The sequence below is a fragment of the Triticum dicoccoides genome, chromosome 3A (assembly GCF_002162155.2).
Source record: "Triticum dicoccoides isolate Atlit2015 ecotype Zavitan chromosome 3A, WEW_v2.0, whole genome shotgun sequence".
In the NCBI taxonomy this organism is placed as follows: Eukaryota; Viridiplantae; Streptophyta; class Magnoliopsida; order Poales; family Poaceae; genus Triticum; species Triticum dicoccoides.
Window position 1 is genome coordinate 107,327,138 of NC_041384.1, and position 13,954 is coordinate 107,341,091.

At 49.1% G+C, this 13,954-nt stretch overlaps 1 pseudogene; it reads left to right on the plus strand.

The window, feature by feature from the left end:
- The window catches only part of LOC119271339, a 36,003-nt pseudogene extending 22,701 nt beyond the window's left edge, over positions 1-13,302 (plus strand).
- The last annotated feature ends 652 nt before the right edge of the window (positions 13,303-13,954 follow it).

Genomic DNA, 13,954 nt, shown 5'->3' on the forward strand with positions numbered 1-13,954 from the left:
AAGCCTTTGTGACGTCAGCAACTGAGCGGCGCGCATCGGATTGGACTGGAACGCCTGCTAGGCTAGGTCTGCTTCCGGCCGCGCACGCAACGTGCAGGTGTGCTAAGGGCGATGGGCCCAAACCCCTGGGCTCTTAGGTTTAGACCGGCGTGCTGACCTCTCTGTTGGTCTAGGTGGGGCTGCGATGTGTTGATCTTCCGAGGCTGGGCATGACCCAGGAAAGTGTGTCCGGCCAAATGGGATCGAGCGTGTTGGGTTATGTGGTGCACCCCTGTAGGGAAGTTAAACTATTCGAATAGCCGTGATCTTCGATAACAGGACGACTTGGAGTTGTACCTTGACCTTATGACAACTAGAACCGGATACTTAATAAAACACACCCTTCCAAGTGCCAGATACAACCGGTGATCGCTCTGTCACAGGGCGACGAGGGGAGGATCATCGGTTAGGGTTATGCTATGCGATGCTACTTGGAGGACTTCAGTCGACTCTCTTCTACATGCTGCAAGACGGAGGCTGCCAGAAGCGTAGTCTTCGATAGGATTAGCTATCCCCCTCTTATTCTGGCATTCTGTAGTTCAGTCCACCGATATGGCCTTTACACATATACCCATGCATATGTAGTGTAGCTCCTTGCTTGCGAGTACTTTGGATGAGTACTCACGGTTGCTTTCTCCTTCTTTTCCCCCTATCCCTTCTACCTGGTTGTCACAACCAGATGTTGGAGCCCAGGAGCCAGACGCCACCGTCGACGACGACTACTACTACTCGGGAGATGCCTTCTACTACGTGCAGCCCGCTGACGACGACCAGGAGTAGTTTAGGAGGATCCCAGGCAGGAGGCCTGCGCCTCTTTCGATCTGTATCCCAGTTTGTGCTAGCCTTCTTAAGGCAAACTTGTTTAACTTATGTCTGTACTCAGATATTGTTGCTTCCGCTGACTCGTCTATGATCGAGCTCTTGTATCCAAGCCTTCGAGGCCCCTGGCTTGTAATATGATGCTTGTATGACTTATTTTATTTGTAAAGTTGTGTTGTGATATCTTCCCGTGAGTCCCTGATCTTGATCGTACACATTTGCGTGTATGATTAGTGTACGATTGAATCGGGGGCGTCACAAGTTGGTATCAGAGCCGACTGCCTGTAGGAATCCCCTTTCCACACTCCTTGGCCGAAGTTGAGTCTAGACATTGCAAAACTTTTACTAACATGGCTGTGTGCCTTACGGGCCCACGTCGCCATCTGGGTGGTATTAGAATCTTTTACTCCTCGATCCTTACTCTGGGACTCTGGACTCTCTCCTACTCGGGTTAAACGATTTTACATACTCTAACACTAGGATCCTGTGACCACGTTCACCCCAAAGTTGGATAAGCCCTAGTTATTCTTTAAAGTAGTATTTGAACATTATCCACATTGTCATTTGACTCCTGTGAAAACATCTTTGTTTTCAGATGGAACCCACGAGGCAGGTCGTGCGCCACACGACGGCCATTGGTGCCTCAGGATCACCTGCTGTGTTAGTTGAGATGATGACCTATCTGGGTTATCGCTGGCACCCTGAGTACACCGTCTATGAGGAGTATCAGGACTTCAACCAGGAGCAGTACCGTGCCATCGTCCACCTCTACTCTCGGGAGTATGACTCCACTACCGTGCTGCACACTACTCATGGTGTTGGAGTGACTATCGATATGGCGGTCCACGATGCTGCTTATGCTGCTCTGACATGTCTTCGTGGACAGTATCAAGAGCTGGACACCTCCCCCTTCAGGCACATTGCTATCGCATCCGATGTTGGTGCGGAGGGTTACTACACTGCGGCCTACTCCACCGTCACCCGAGAGCCCTTCTACCATCAGAACCCTGGTTCTGCATGCTGATGGGCTGGATAGAGCTAACCGAGCTCTTCGCCACGAGTTGTACACCACCCGTCAGCACCTCTATCGTGCTCTAACGCTATTGCACCCCTTTGTCCGATCTGGTGATCTATCGCGTTCTGCGATCTACCCTGCCAGGACCGTGATGCCCCAGGGCGTCGGCTGGCCAGATGTGGGAGGCTACTCTTCTGCACTTGGTCCTCTCCTGCCACCTGCGCATCGGGTTCCGCACCAGAGTATCCGCGGACCCCAAGCTACTCGCGTGGAGGTCTTCCCTTCGCGTCACTACCAGCTGCCGGGCTACACCTACCTCCGCAGTACCGCGTGGGACTGATGTAGACTTGCTTGTTAGTGTTAGATGCATTCGCCGCGGGCCTGTGTGCCGCCTATGATGTCTTAGTCTATGTACCGAACTCTTTGTACCGAACTCTATGCATGATCTCTTTTGTAAGATATGCCGACTACTATGTAGTATCTATCGTGCTGCTTTCATTGTGCATGTTTCATCATGAATGATTCTTGTCTTTGCAAATTCTCGATGCTGAACTACCCCTGTTATATATTAGCAGGATGGTTAGACCAGGTGGTCGTGGACGTGGTGGCAACCTCCCACCACAGCCTGAGTACATGGCTGGTATGATCCAACAGCTTGAGATGAATCGCCAGTTCATGGAGAATATGATGGCTCAGTTTCCTCGCCCAAATATGAACCAGCAGCCAACCCCAGTAACTCTGCAGGATTTCATGCGCCTGAACCCAACTGTGTACCGCAACTCAACTCAGCCTCTGGATGATGATGACTGGCTCCATGACATCACCTATGAGATGGAGTCTGCTGATGTAGCCCCTGACACCTATGTCACCTTTGCTTCCTTCTTCCTGAAGGGACCCGCAGCTCAATGGTGGGACAGCCACAGGCGTACTCTGCCAGTTGGAACAATCATCACCTGGCCAGACTTCCAAGCTGCCTTCCATGCTTGCTTCATTCCTCAGGGAGTCATGGACCGTAAGAAGCGCAAGTTTCGCAACCTCACCCAAGGCAACAAGACTGTTGAAGCTTATCAGCGGGAGTTTCTTGACTTGTCCCGCTATGCTGAAGAAGACATTGCAACTGATGCACGCAGACAGGAGAAGTTCCGTGATGGCCTTCAAGCTGACATCAAGCTCGCACTTCTAGTGCATGACTTTGCTGATTTCGCCACCCTGGTGAACAAGGCCATCAATGTCGAAACTAGTCTGCAGGAATACCAGGGCTCTCACAGGCGCAACCGTGACACGGGCTCATCTTCGGGCCCGTCCTCGCAGAAGCGCAAGATATGGATTCCCAACAGCATGTACCAGTCGAATGCACCTGCCCCAAGGCAGACCTGTGCTGCACCTCGTTTGCCTGCTCCTCCAACTAGGCAGCCAAGACTTCCAGCTCCACCACCACAAGCTCCTGTTCCCACTCCCAATAATGAGTTGTGCTTCAGGTGTGGACAACCAGGGCACCGTGCTAGGGAATGCAACCAGAACCAGAATCAACTGGCCCTTGCAGCAACTGGCCGTGGAAACAACCAGCCCCACAGCAACAATGCCAAGTCTTATGGTCGTGTTCATGCCAACCACGTTGATCTGAACGAAGCTCAAGACCAGCCCGCTATTGTGATGGGTACACTCCTCGTAAATTCAGTACCAGCATCCGTTTTATTTGATACAGGTGCATCGCATTCATTCATGTCAGAAGATTTTGCATGCTTGCACGACATTAAATGTGAGGACATGAATGCTTCACTATTAGTACACACCCCTGCGGGCCAATGTCGAACCTCCATGATTTGCAACGACGTCCCTGTAGAAATCGAAGGACTGGAATTCCTTGTCTCTCCCATCGTACTGAAGTCCTATAGCATTGATCTCATTCTGGGAATGAATTGGTTAAAAGCGCATACTGCTTCTATAGTTTGCGCCACTAAGGTCGTCCATCTGCTACACCCTTCTGATGAGATAATTGCTTACCAAGCTCATCTAGTTCAGAACGCCGAGGCACGGCTTTATGCCTTGAATGCGTTGAACGCTGCACCACTCGAGGGCATTGAAAACATTCCCGTCGTTCGTGAATTCCAAGATGTCTTCCCAGAAGAACTTCCAGGGATTCCCCCTGCTAGAGCTGTCGAATTCATCATCGACTTGAAACCCAGCACCACCCCTATAGCTAAACGACCCTACAAGATGCCGCCGCATGAACTCATTGAGCTTAAGGAGGAAATCGACAAATCTCTTGTCAAAGGTTTCATTCGTCCAAGTTGCTCTCCTTGGGGAGCACCTTCTCTCTTTGTTAAGAAGAAGGATGGGACAAACCAATTTGTCCAAGACTACCGTCCTATAAACCAAGCTACCATTCAGAATAAATATCCTCTTCCTCGGATCAATGATCTTTATGATCAACTGGCTGGCTCATCAGTGTTCTCCAAACTCGATTTGAGGTTGGGTTACCACCAGATCTGTGTTCGTGAAGAGGATATCCCAAAAACCGCCTTCGTGACTCGGTATGGATCATACGAGTACACCGTCATGTCATTCGGCTTAACGAATGCTCCTGCCACCTTCTCTTGTCTGATGAACTATATATTCATGGATTACCTCGACAAGTTCGTCGTGGTTTATCTGGACGATATCCTTGTATTTTCCAAGAACGAGGAAGAACATGCTGAACATCTTCGTCTTGTGCTGGAAAAGCTTCGAGAGCACCAACTCTATGCTAAGTATTCCAAGTGTGAATTCTGGCTCCCCGAAGTAACCTATCTTGGGCATGTCATCTCCAAGGATGGTATTGCCGTCAACCCTGAACGAGTTCAGGCTATTCTCGATTGGACTCCTTCGAAGAATGTCAAGCAAGTCCGAAGTTTTCTCGGTCTCGCCAGCTATTGCCGTCGATTCGTCGAGAACTTCTCCAAGATTGCCAGGCCTCTGACTAATCTGTTGCATAAGGGTGTCAAGTTCGAATGGACAGACAAGTGTCAGGAAAGTTTCCAGGCACTCAAAGACAAGTTGACTTCTGCCCCAGTGCTTGCTCCACCTGATACTAAGAAGGACTTCGTCATTTACTGCGACGCTTCCCGTCAAGGATTAGGCTGTGTCCTAATGCAAGAGCGCAGAGTGATTGCTTATGCCTCTCGTCAACTGCGCCCTCACGAAGAAAACTACCCAGTTCACGACCTTGAGCTTGCTGCTGTCATTCATGCACTGAAGCAGTGGCGACATTACCTTCTCGGTAATCGTTGCGAAATCTTCACCGACCACCAAAGTCTGAAGTATCTGTTTACTCAGCCAGATTTGAACCTCCGTCAGCAAAGATGGATGGAGACTGTTGCAGACTTTGACGTGGGTATATCCTATATCCCCGGCAAGGCTAATGTAATGGCTGATGCCTTGAGCCGCAAGTCTTACTGCAACCACCTCCAGGTTCACAAAGTTCAGCCCTCGCTTGTCGAAGAATTTAGAAAGCTGAACCTCCATATTGTTCCTCCTGGAGCACTCGCTCCCCCTCCCCCGGAGATCCGCAAGATGAATCTTCTTGTTGTTACTAAGGGCTCTCTAAATACCCTGGCTGTTGTACCAGATCTCGTAACTGGTATAAAGACTATTCAAGGTTATGACTCTGAAGTCCCTAAGATTAAACGCCATCTAGCAGAAGGAAAGCCCTCATTCTTCACTATCGCCGACGATGGCGCCTTGTACTTCAAAGGCCGCCTAGTGGTACCATGTTCGAAGAAAAACCTGGATAAGACTAAAAGGGTTATGCAAGAAGCTCATGATCCGCCTCTGTCCATCCATCCTGGTAGTACAAAGATGTACCAGGATATTCGTCAAAGATTCTGGTGGTCTAATATGAAGCAGGACATTGCTCGTTATGTTGCTGAGTGTGACGTTTGTCGCCGTATCAAAGCATAGCATCAAAGGCCTGCTGGAACTCTGCAACCTATCTCTATTCCTGAATGGAAATGGGACCATGTTGAAATGGACTTCGTCAATGGATTTCCCAAATCGCAGAAAGGTAATGATGCTATTCTTGTCGTCATTGACCGGCTTTCTGAAGTTGCACATTTTCTGGCGGTCAAAGAGACAATCACTACTAGTCAGCTTGCTACTCTCTACATGGCCAGAATTGTTTCACTTCACGGTATTCCACTGGTTATCAGTTCGGAACGTGGCAGCTTATTCACTTCAAGATTTTGGGCAAGTTTCCAAGAAGCTATGGGGACTCATCTGTCGTTCAGTACTGCATTTCATCCTCAGTCGCAAGGACAGGTTGAACGTGTCAACCAAGTTCTCGAAGACATGCTTCGAGCTTGTGTAATTTCTTTCGACACGAAATGGGAGGAATCTCTTCCATATGCCGAGTTCTCTTATAATAATAGCTATCAAGCTAGTCTGAAGATGTCCCCCTTCGAAGTGCTATATGGACGAAAGTGTCGAACCCCTCTGAACTGATCAGAAACTGGGGAACGTCCACTCTTCGGTCCGGATATTATCCAACAGGCCGAAGAACAAGTCCGCATTATTTGCGAGAATCTCAAGACTGCTCAGTCACGTCAGAAAAGTCAGTATGACCGTCATCACCAAGACATGGTCTATCAACTTGGCGAAAAGGCTTATCTTCGAATTACACCAATGAAGGGTGCTCACCGCTTCGGGATCAAGGGCAAGCTAGCTCCTCGCTATATCGGTCCCTTCACTATTCTCGAAAGGCGTGGAAAAGTGGCATATCAACTGGAGCTTCCGCCGAACCTTTCTCAGGTTCACGATGTGTTCCATGTGTCACAATTCCGCCGTTGCTTTAAGGATCCAATCCGAGCAGTGGATCATGAAGTGCTCGAATTGCAACAGGACCTCTCCTATAAAGAGCATCCGGTCCGCATTCTCGACCAAGCTGAACGCCGCACACGTCAGAAGGCGATTAAGTTCCTCAAAGTCCAGTGGTCGAATCACTCTGAAGACGAAGCCACTTGGGAACGCGAGGACCGCCTGCGTGATGAATACCCCGCACTGTTTCCTTCTACCTCCTAAATCTCGGGACGAGATTTCTTGTAGTGGAGGAGATTTGTAACGCCCGGATAATTAGGCTACAGTAAAACTCTCCTAATGATGCCATGTCATCGGTGATTACTGTTGCTAAACCTTCGTTAGTTCAAACCGATCCAAAAATCAATTCAGAAAAATGGCAAACAACAAAAGTTTTTAAAAGTTGAAACAAAAATGTTCGGTGGGTGCCAAATATTGCACTGGTAATTATGGTGTAGAGGATACAATTTTACAAAATACCTAAGTGCCCTAAACTAAATAAAACAAAGAAAATAAAATAAATAAAAAGAAGAAGTGAAAATAAAACAAAAGGAGAACCCCCTCCCCACTAGGCCAATCGGCCCAGCTGCTAGCCAGGCCGGTCCCAAACTGGCCAACCCACCCGCACGGCCACAGCTCCTGCCCCCCTGGCCCGCAACCAGCCTGGTCGGCCCAGCCGGCCCAGCTCCCCACCCCGCACCCCTTCCTGTTCCTCGGTCGCGCGCCGCTACAGGGCGCGGTCGCCACCGGACCCGCTCGCGGCGTCGAGGTGGATAAGAACACCGACGCCGCGCCCCCTCAGGCTCCCCTCTCACTCGCCCCACTCTCGCCTCGGTACCTGTGCCTTCCCCCCTCAGATCCACCTCGCTCTCCTCCTCATTCCCACCACATCCGACGCTGCCATGGCCTCGCCGCCATAGAACTCGCGGCCACCGCGACCTTGGCACCTCTCCGATGTGTCTGCTCGCTCCACCTCCCTCGACTACGCCTCCCCGACGATCCGCAGGACGCCGGGCGCCCACGAACGCTGCCCCAGCCTCGTCTTATTCCTCGGGTCCCCGATGCATCTCCGACGAGCGCCGTCGACTCTCCTGCTACTAAACTCCCAAGGGCCATCTTGCGTGCCGCACGGTGAGCTCCCCATCTCCCGCCCATCTCCGTTAGCCCCCTCGCGCACCGTAGCTGCCCCGTCGCCGTTGCCGTGAGCACGTCACCGCGGATCGCCTCACCGCCGTGACCATGATCTCCGTCGGGCTCGCGTGAGCACGGCATCGTGTTCCTGGTGCTCCCAGGAACCCAACACACACACGCACATGCCTTCCCGTGCCCCCTAGCGTTGGATCCACTAATGCCCGAACTCCGGCGTCCGCTCCGCCGCTCGCCACCGCTGTCTCCGGCTGCTTCCGGCCAAGTCCCCTCCATCGTTCGACGCGCCTCGACACGCTCGTCAGTTCGGTCCCAAACATGCCCCGTTCAAATGCCCCGTAGCGCGATCCCCGTCCGTGCCCGAACTGCAGCCCGCCGCGCTCGTCGCCGATGACCATTCCGGCCACCCCCACCGTCGTGCTCCCCTCCATCGGACGCGGCACGAAGAGGCCGTTCTAGAGAGCCTGGCCACGCCCGATTTGGTCCCCCGTATGCGAGTCCCAATGCTCACCGGCATTCGGCCGCTGCGCGCGAGCTCGCCGGAGCTACTCCGGCGGCTCCGCTGAGCTGGCACACAAGGGCCCACCCCTTGGGTCGCTGCCTGTGGGCCTGGGGGCCCCAACTGACCACGTTGACCAAAGTCAATACGCTGACGTGGCAGCTACTGCCACTGACATGCGGGCCCCTGGCCATAAAAAGAATAAAAACAAATAGATAAACTACTAATTAACTAAGTTAATTAATTAAAACCCAATCTCTCACTGACTAATAGGCCCCACCTGCTAATTAACCCATTTAGTTAGTTTTAAAACTTTGTTGATGCCCCTGACAATGACATGTGGGTCCCACTGGACCCACCTGTCTGTTTGACTGGTCAACCGACCAGTTGACCTGCTGACATCACTCTGATGTCATGCATGCGTCATCATTCACTGTTCTGGATAATGTTAGAATTAAATAACTAATTAAAATCAGAAAATGATTTAAATCTTTAGAAAATCATATCTTTTAATCCGTAACTCGGATGAAAAAGTTTTATACATGAAAGTTGCTCAGAAAACCGAGACGAACCCAGATACGCAATCCGTTCGCCCGCCACGCATCCCTAGCATACCGAACACGCAATTTTCCCCTTCCGGTTCATCTGTCCGAAAACGCGAAACACCGGGAATACTTTCCCAGATGTTTTCCCCTTCACCGGTACCACCTCGTACCGCGTTAGGGCACACCTAGCATCACGCTTTGTCAAGTCATGCATCGTAGTGCATTTGTTTGCATTATATTTATTGTTTCTTCCCCCTCTTCTCTCGCTAGACATCGAGACCGACGCCGCTGCTACCCAGTACGACTACGGTGTTGACGACCCCTCTCTCTTGCCAGAGCAACCAGGCAAGCCCCCCATTGATCACCAGATATCACCTACTCTCCTCTATACTGCTTGCATTAGAGTAGTGTAGCATGTTACTGCTTTCCGTTAATCCTATCATGATGCATAGCCTGTCAGTGTTGCTACAACTGTTGTTACCTTTACCTGCAATCCTAATGCTTACTATAGGATGCTAGTTTATCATCAGTGGCCCTACATTCTTGTCCGTCTGCCATGCTATACTATCGGGCCGTGATCAATCGGGAGGTGATCACGGGTATATACTATATACTTTATATATGATACATGTGGTGACCAAAGACGGGTCGGCTCGTAGGAGTACCCGCGAGTGGAACTTTGTGGCGGAGCGACAGGGCAGGTTGAGACAACCTAGGAGAGAGGTGGGCCTGGCCCTGGTCGGAGTTCGCGGTTATTTCAAAATAACACGTTTAACGAGATCTTGGTAGTTGATCTGAGTCTGGCTACTGGCCTATACGCACTAACCATCTACGTGGGGACAGTTATGGGCACTGGACGTCGTGGTATCAGCCGAAGCCTTCGTGACATCAGCAACTGAGCGGCGCACGCCGGATTGGACTGGAACGCCTGCTAGGCTAGGTCTGCTTCCGGCCGCCCACGCAACATGCAGGTGTGCTAAGGGCGATGGGCCCAGACCCCTGGGCGCTTAGGTTTAGACCGGCGTGCTGACCTCTCTGTTGGTCTAGGTGGGGCTGCGATGTGTTGATCTTCCGAGGCCGGGCATGACCCAAGAAAGTGTGTCCAGCCAAATGGGATCAAGCGTGTTGGGTTATGTGGTGCACCCCTGTAGGGAAGTTAAACTATTCGAATAGCCGTTATCTTTGGTAACAGGACGACTTGGAGTTGTACCTTGACCTTGTGACAACTAGAACCGGATACTTAATAAAACACACCCTTCCAAGTGCCAGATACAACCGGTGATCGCTCTCTCATAGGGCGACGAGGGGAGGATCATCGGTTAGGGTTATTCTATGCGATGCTACTTGGAGGACTTCAGTCTACTCTCTTCTACATGCTGCAAGACGAAGGCTGCCAGAAGCGTAGTCTTCGACAGGATTAGCTATCCCCCTCTTATTCTGGCATTCTGTAGTTCAGTCCACCGATATGGCCTTTACACATATACCCATGCATATGTAGTGTAGCTCCTTGCTTGCGAGTACTTTGGATGAGTACTCACGGTTGCTTTCTCCTTCTTTTCCCCCTATCCCTTCTACCTGGTTGTCACAACCAGATGTTGGAGCCCAGGAGCCAGACGCCACCGTCGACGACGACTACTACTACTCGGGAGGTGCCTTCTACTACGTGCAGCCCGCTGACGACGACCAGGAGTAGTTTAGGAGGATCCCAGGCAGGAGGCCTGCGCCTCTTTCGATCTGTATCCCAGTTTGTGCTAGCCTTCTTAAGGCAAACTTGTTTAACTTATGTCTGTACTCAGATATTGTTGCTTCCGCTGACTCGTCTATGATCGAACTCTTGTATTCGAGCCTTCGAGGCCCCTGGCTTGTAATATGATGCTTGTATGACTTATTTTATTTATAGAGTTGTGTTGTGATATCTTCCCGTGAGTCCCTGATCTTGATCGTACATATTTGCGTGTATGATTAGTGCACGATTGAATCGGGGGCGTCACAGAACGTTAAACAAATCTTATTTTTGTTATAGTTTTCCAAAAAAGCAAGTTGCAGCTTGGTACTGCAAGTGCAAGGAGATTACGCATTAGGTACCATACCGTTGGTCTTTTTGAATTTACGGTGTGATTAAATTTTCAGGGTGTGAAAGGGCATGTCTCAAGTGCTAACCTGATAGAAAAAGCCTCTGAGGCAGAGTCTGATTCTGTGTTTCAGCCCTCAGACTCTAATTTCTACAACACGTCGACACATGTTCATTGGTAAACAGTTTTTTATTGCCCACTAGTTGTGTGAATGCATAAGAAGGAGCTGATAAATTGTAGATTTGCAGTGATGTGTCTGTTCACGAGGTGAGCTCAAGCCTGAATATGACGAGCTTTTTATAGTTAAGATTGTGTTATTGATTTCACTTGGGGTTTTGTGTTCCTGTGTTGATTCATGATAGTTGGTTGCATGGTGTGCAGAGGAGGGGCAGTAACATCCCGATGCGGATGGCGGGGTGGTAGGCGGCAGCGTGGCAGCAGGATGGTGTTGGCTGCTGTTATGAAATGGTCAAATCTTTCTCCATATTGTTTCTTTTCTTTCAGTACTACTTTGTGGAAATTGCTCGTAGCATGCTTTCTCTTAGTATTGTTGATTTATACTCTTGTGTTGCAGTGCATATACCCGCTAGTGTTCCTAACGCCAGCATGGATACAACCTTGGCATCAAGCCACTTGCAATTTTTCTTCAACTTGCACTTTGGGACTTGGGTAGATGTTAATTTTCTTGGCAAGTTCTTCTACTGTTTCTTTAATCTCATGTAGATACCAATATCCAGTTCCAAAAGAAAGTTATTTGTTTCCAATGGCGGATCCAGGATTTCAAGTCACCCGAGTCGGTTCATTGTGCAGGCCTGTAACACTGTATGCTAGGGGGCAAGACTGGCGGGGGTTCAAGGACACACATTCCGGCTACCCGGGGCGGCCTCCCATACCAGCCCCTACGGTGGCGCCGCCCCTGTTTGTGTCCAATTAGTGTTGTCACTGCTCATTCGTTAGTTCATTTTTCTTGTTGTAGGGATCCACCTGAGGCCTCACCATATTACTAGGCTCTACTTTTTGTCATGAACGATGATGAACTCCATCAAAACATAGTGTTTTCTTTTTGCCTCTGCGGAATTCCCCCTGTGTGATTGTGAATTGTCTTCCATTTTATAGCTTAATTGCCTTGTCAAAATCACTGGTTGAATTACCATAGTTTTTATTTCGGAAGGTACTATTATCTAGGTTTGGATTTAAAGTAGATATAACTCCTATTGGGGTTGAAGTAAATACTTCACGTAGAATCCTTTTTGAGATTCTTGTGTGCCATCGTTGATATTCACATAAAAACTAGGAATATTATGTCATTAATTTCCAGGTACATATTATATCAGAAAAATCATCCCCAGGCGTGCCATTTTTCAGTTCATATAGCTAACGGTGTAACATAAATGTGCAGTAGCATAGCAGTTTTATACTCCTTTCCGTTACATGTTTACTCCTTTTTGTAAGCTTAGGTACGGGTACATATATCTTTACCCACCACAATACCATAAGCATACTCGATCAAGGAGACTAAGCAAAACCCTACATTCTTGTACATCTGATTTGATGAAAAGTAGAAATCAGATATATATACATTCTTGTACATCTAGATCACGACAGAACCCGAGTACGGTGACCACGACGAGGTGGATTTCGAGTTCTTGGGCAGCATCGATGGCAAGCCAGTGGCTCTCCAGACCAACATCTTCCTCAATGGCCACGACGAGGTGGATTTCGAGTTATTGGGCAACGTCGATGGCAAGCCAGTGGCTCTCCAGACCGACATCTTCCTCAATGGCCAGGGCTACAGAGAGCGAAAGTTCTACCTCCGGTTCGACCCAGCAGCAACTGTCCATGACTACAAGACACTCTGGAACCAACACCAGCTAGTGTAAGTCATCGATCAGGTCCCTATTCCTTCTGTTCCTACTCAGCATATATATCACGTGCACCTCGATCGTAGGATGCTTGTCGATGATATATACACCCATCCGAGTGCTCAAGAACCTAGCGGGCAGCACGCCGGGCTACCAGTTCCCAACGAGGCTGTTGAAAATCCGAGCAAGCATCTGGGATGGCTCTCCCTGGGCTACCGACAACGGCAAAATCAAAGTCGACTAGAACCGTGCGCCGTTTACCTCCATGTTCCAGAGGTTCGATATCGACGCCTGCTCCACCACCGGGGGTGCGTCGTGTGGCTCACCCAACCTATGGTGGAACAAGTTTCAGGACCTAACGCCCGCGCAGAAGGTAGCGTACAAAAATGTCAAGAGCAAGTACATGGCCTATAACTACTGTGACAATAAGGCAAGGTTCAACTACCATCTGCCGCTAGAGTGCAGCTACAACTAACTAGTAGCTTCCTGTGTGGCCATAGACAAATTTATCTAATATCTAGGTACTCATATGTGAAGAGTCTACTTCAACCGATTCTACCAATATACATCGGTTGAAGTAGATTCTTCTAAACCTCTTCCCAAACTGTACAAAGTTCTAGATATTAGATAGAATGAATCTATCAACTCGAGTATATTGCTAAATAAGATCAATTTTATATTATTTTCAACAAAGGATCCATATAAGGGTCAGTAGTTCATTAACCCTATTGAGAGAAATGCATCACTAGTCCATTGACAAATGTCTTGCTAACGACTGAAACTTCAGGTGATTTACGATGAAGATGCATCAGATTGTATGTATTGTTGCTACACAACCCCTTGATTCTAAGAGTACAGTGGATCCCATTCTAAGAGTGAAATGTGCTTGTTGGAGATTTGGATATGCATGCCCTTGAGAAAGGCCGTTTGGCTTGGTGGATAACATGTTTGACCCCCGACAGTAAATGCATGATGCGGTGGATCGTGCCATTTTTTTTACATTGTGTAGCATTCTTTAAAAATGTCAGATACTCCCTCCGTAAAGAAAGTGCATTTTTTGAAGTGCGTGAACAATTTTGAAATGACACATAGTAATTTTATTAACTGTACAAATATTTTCTAAAAGT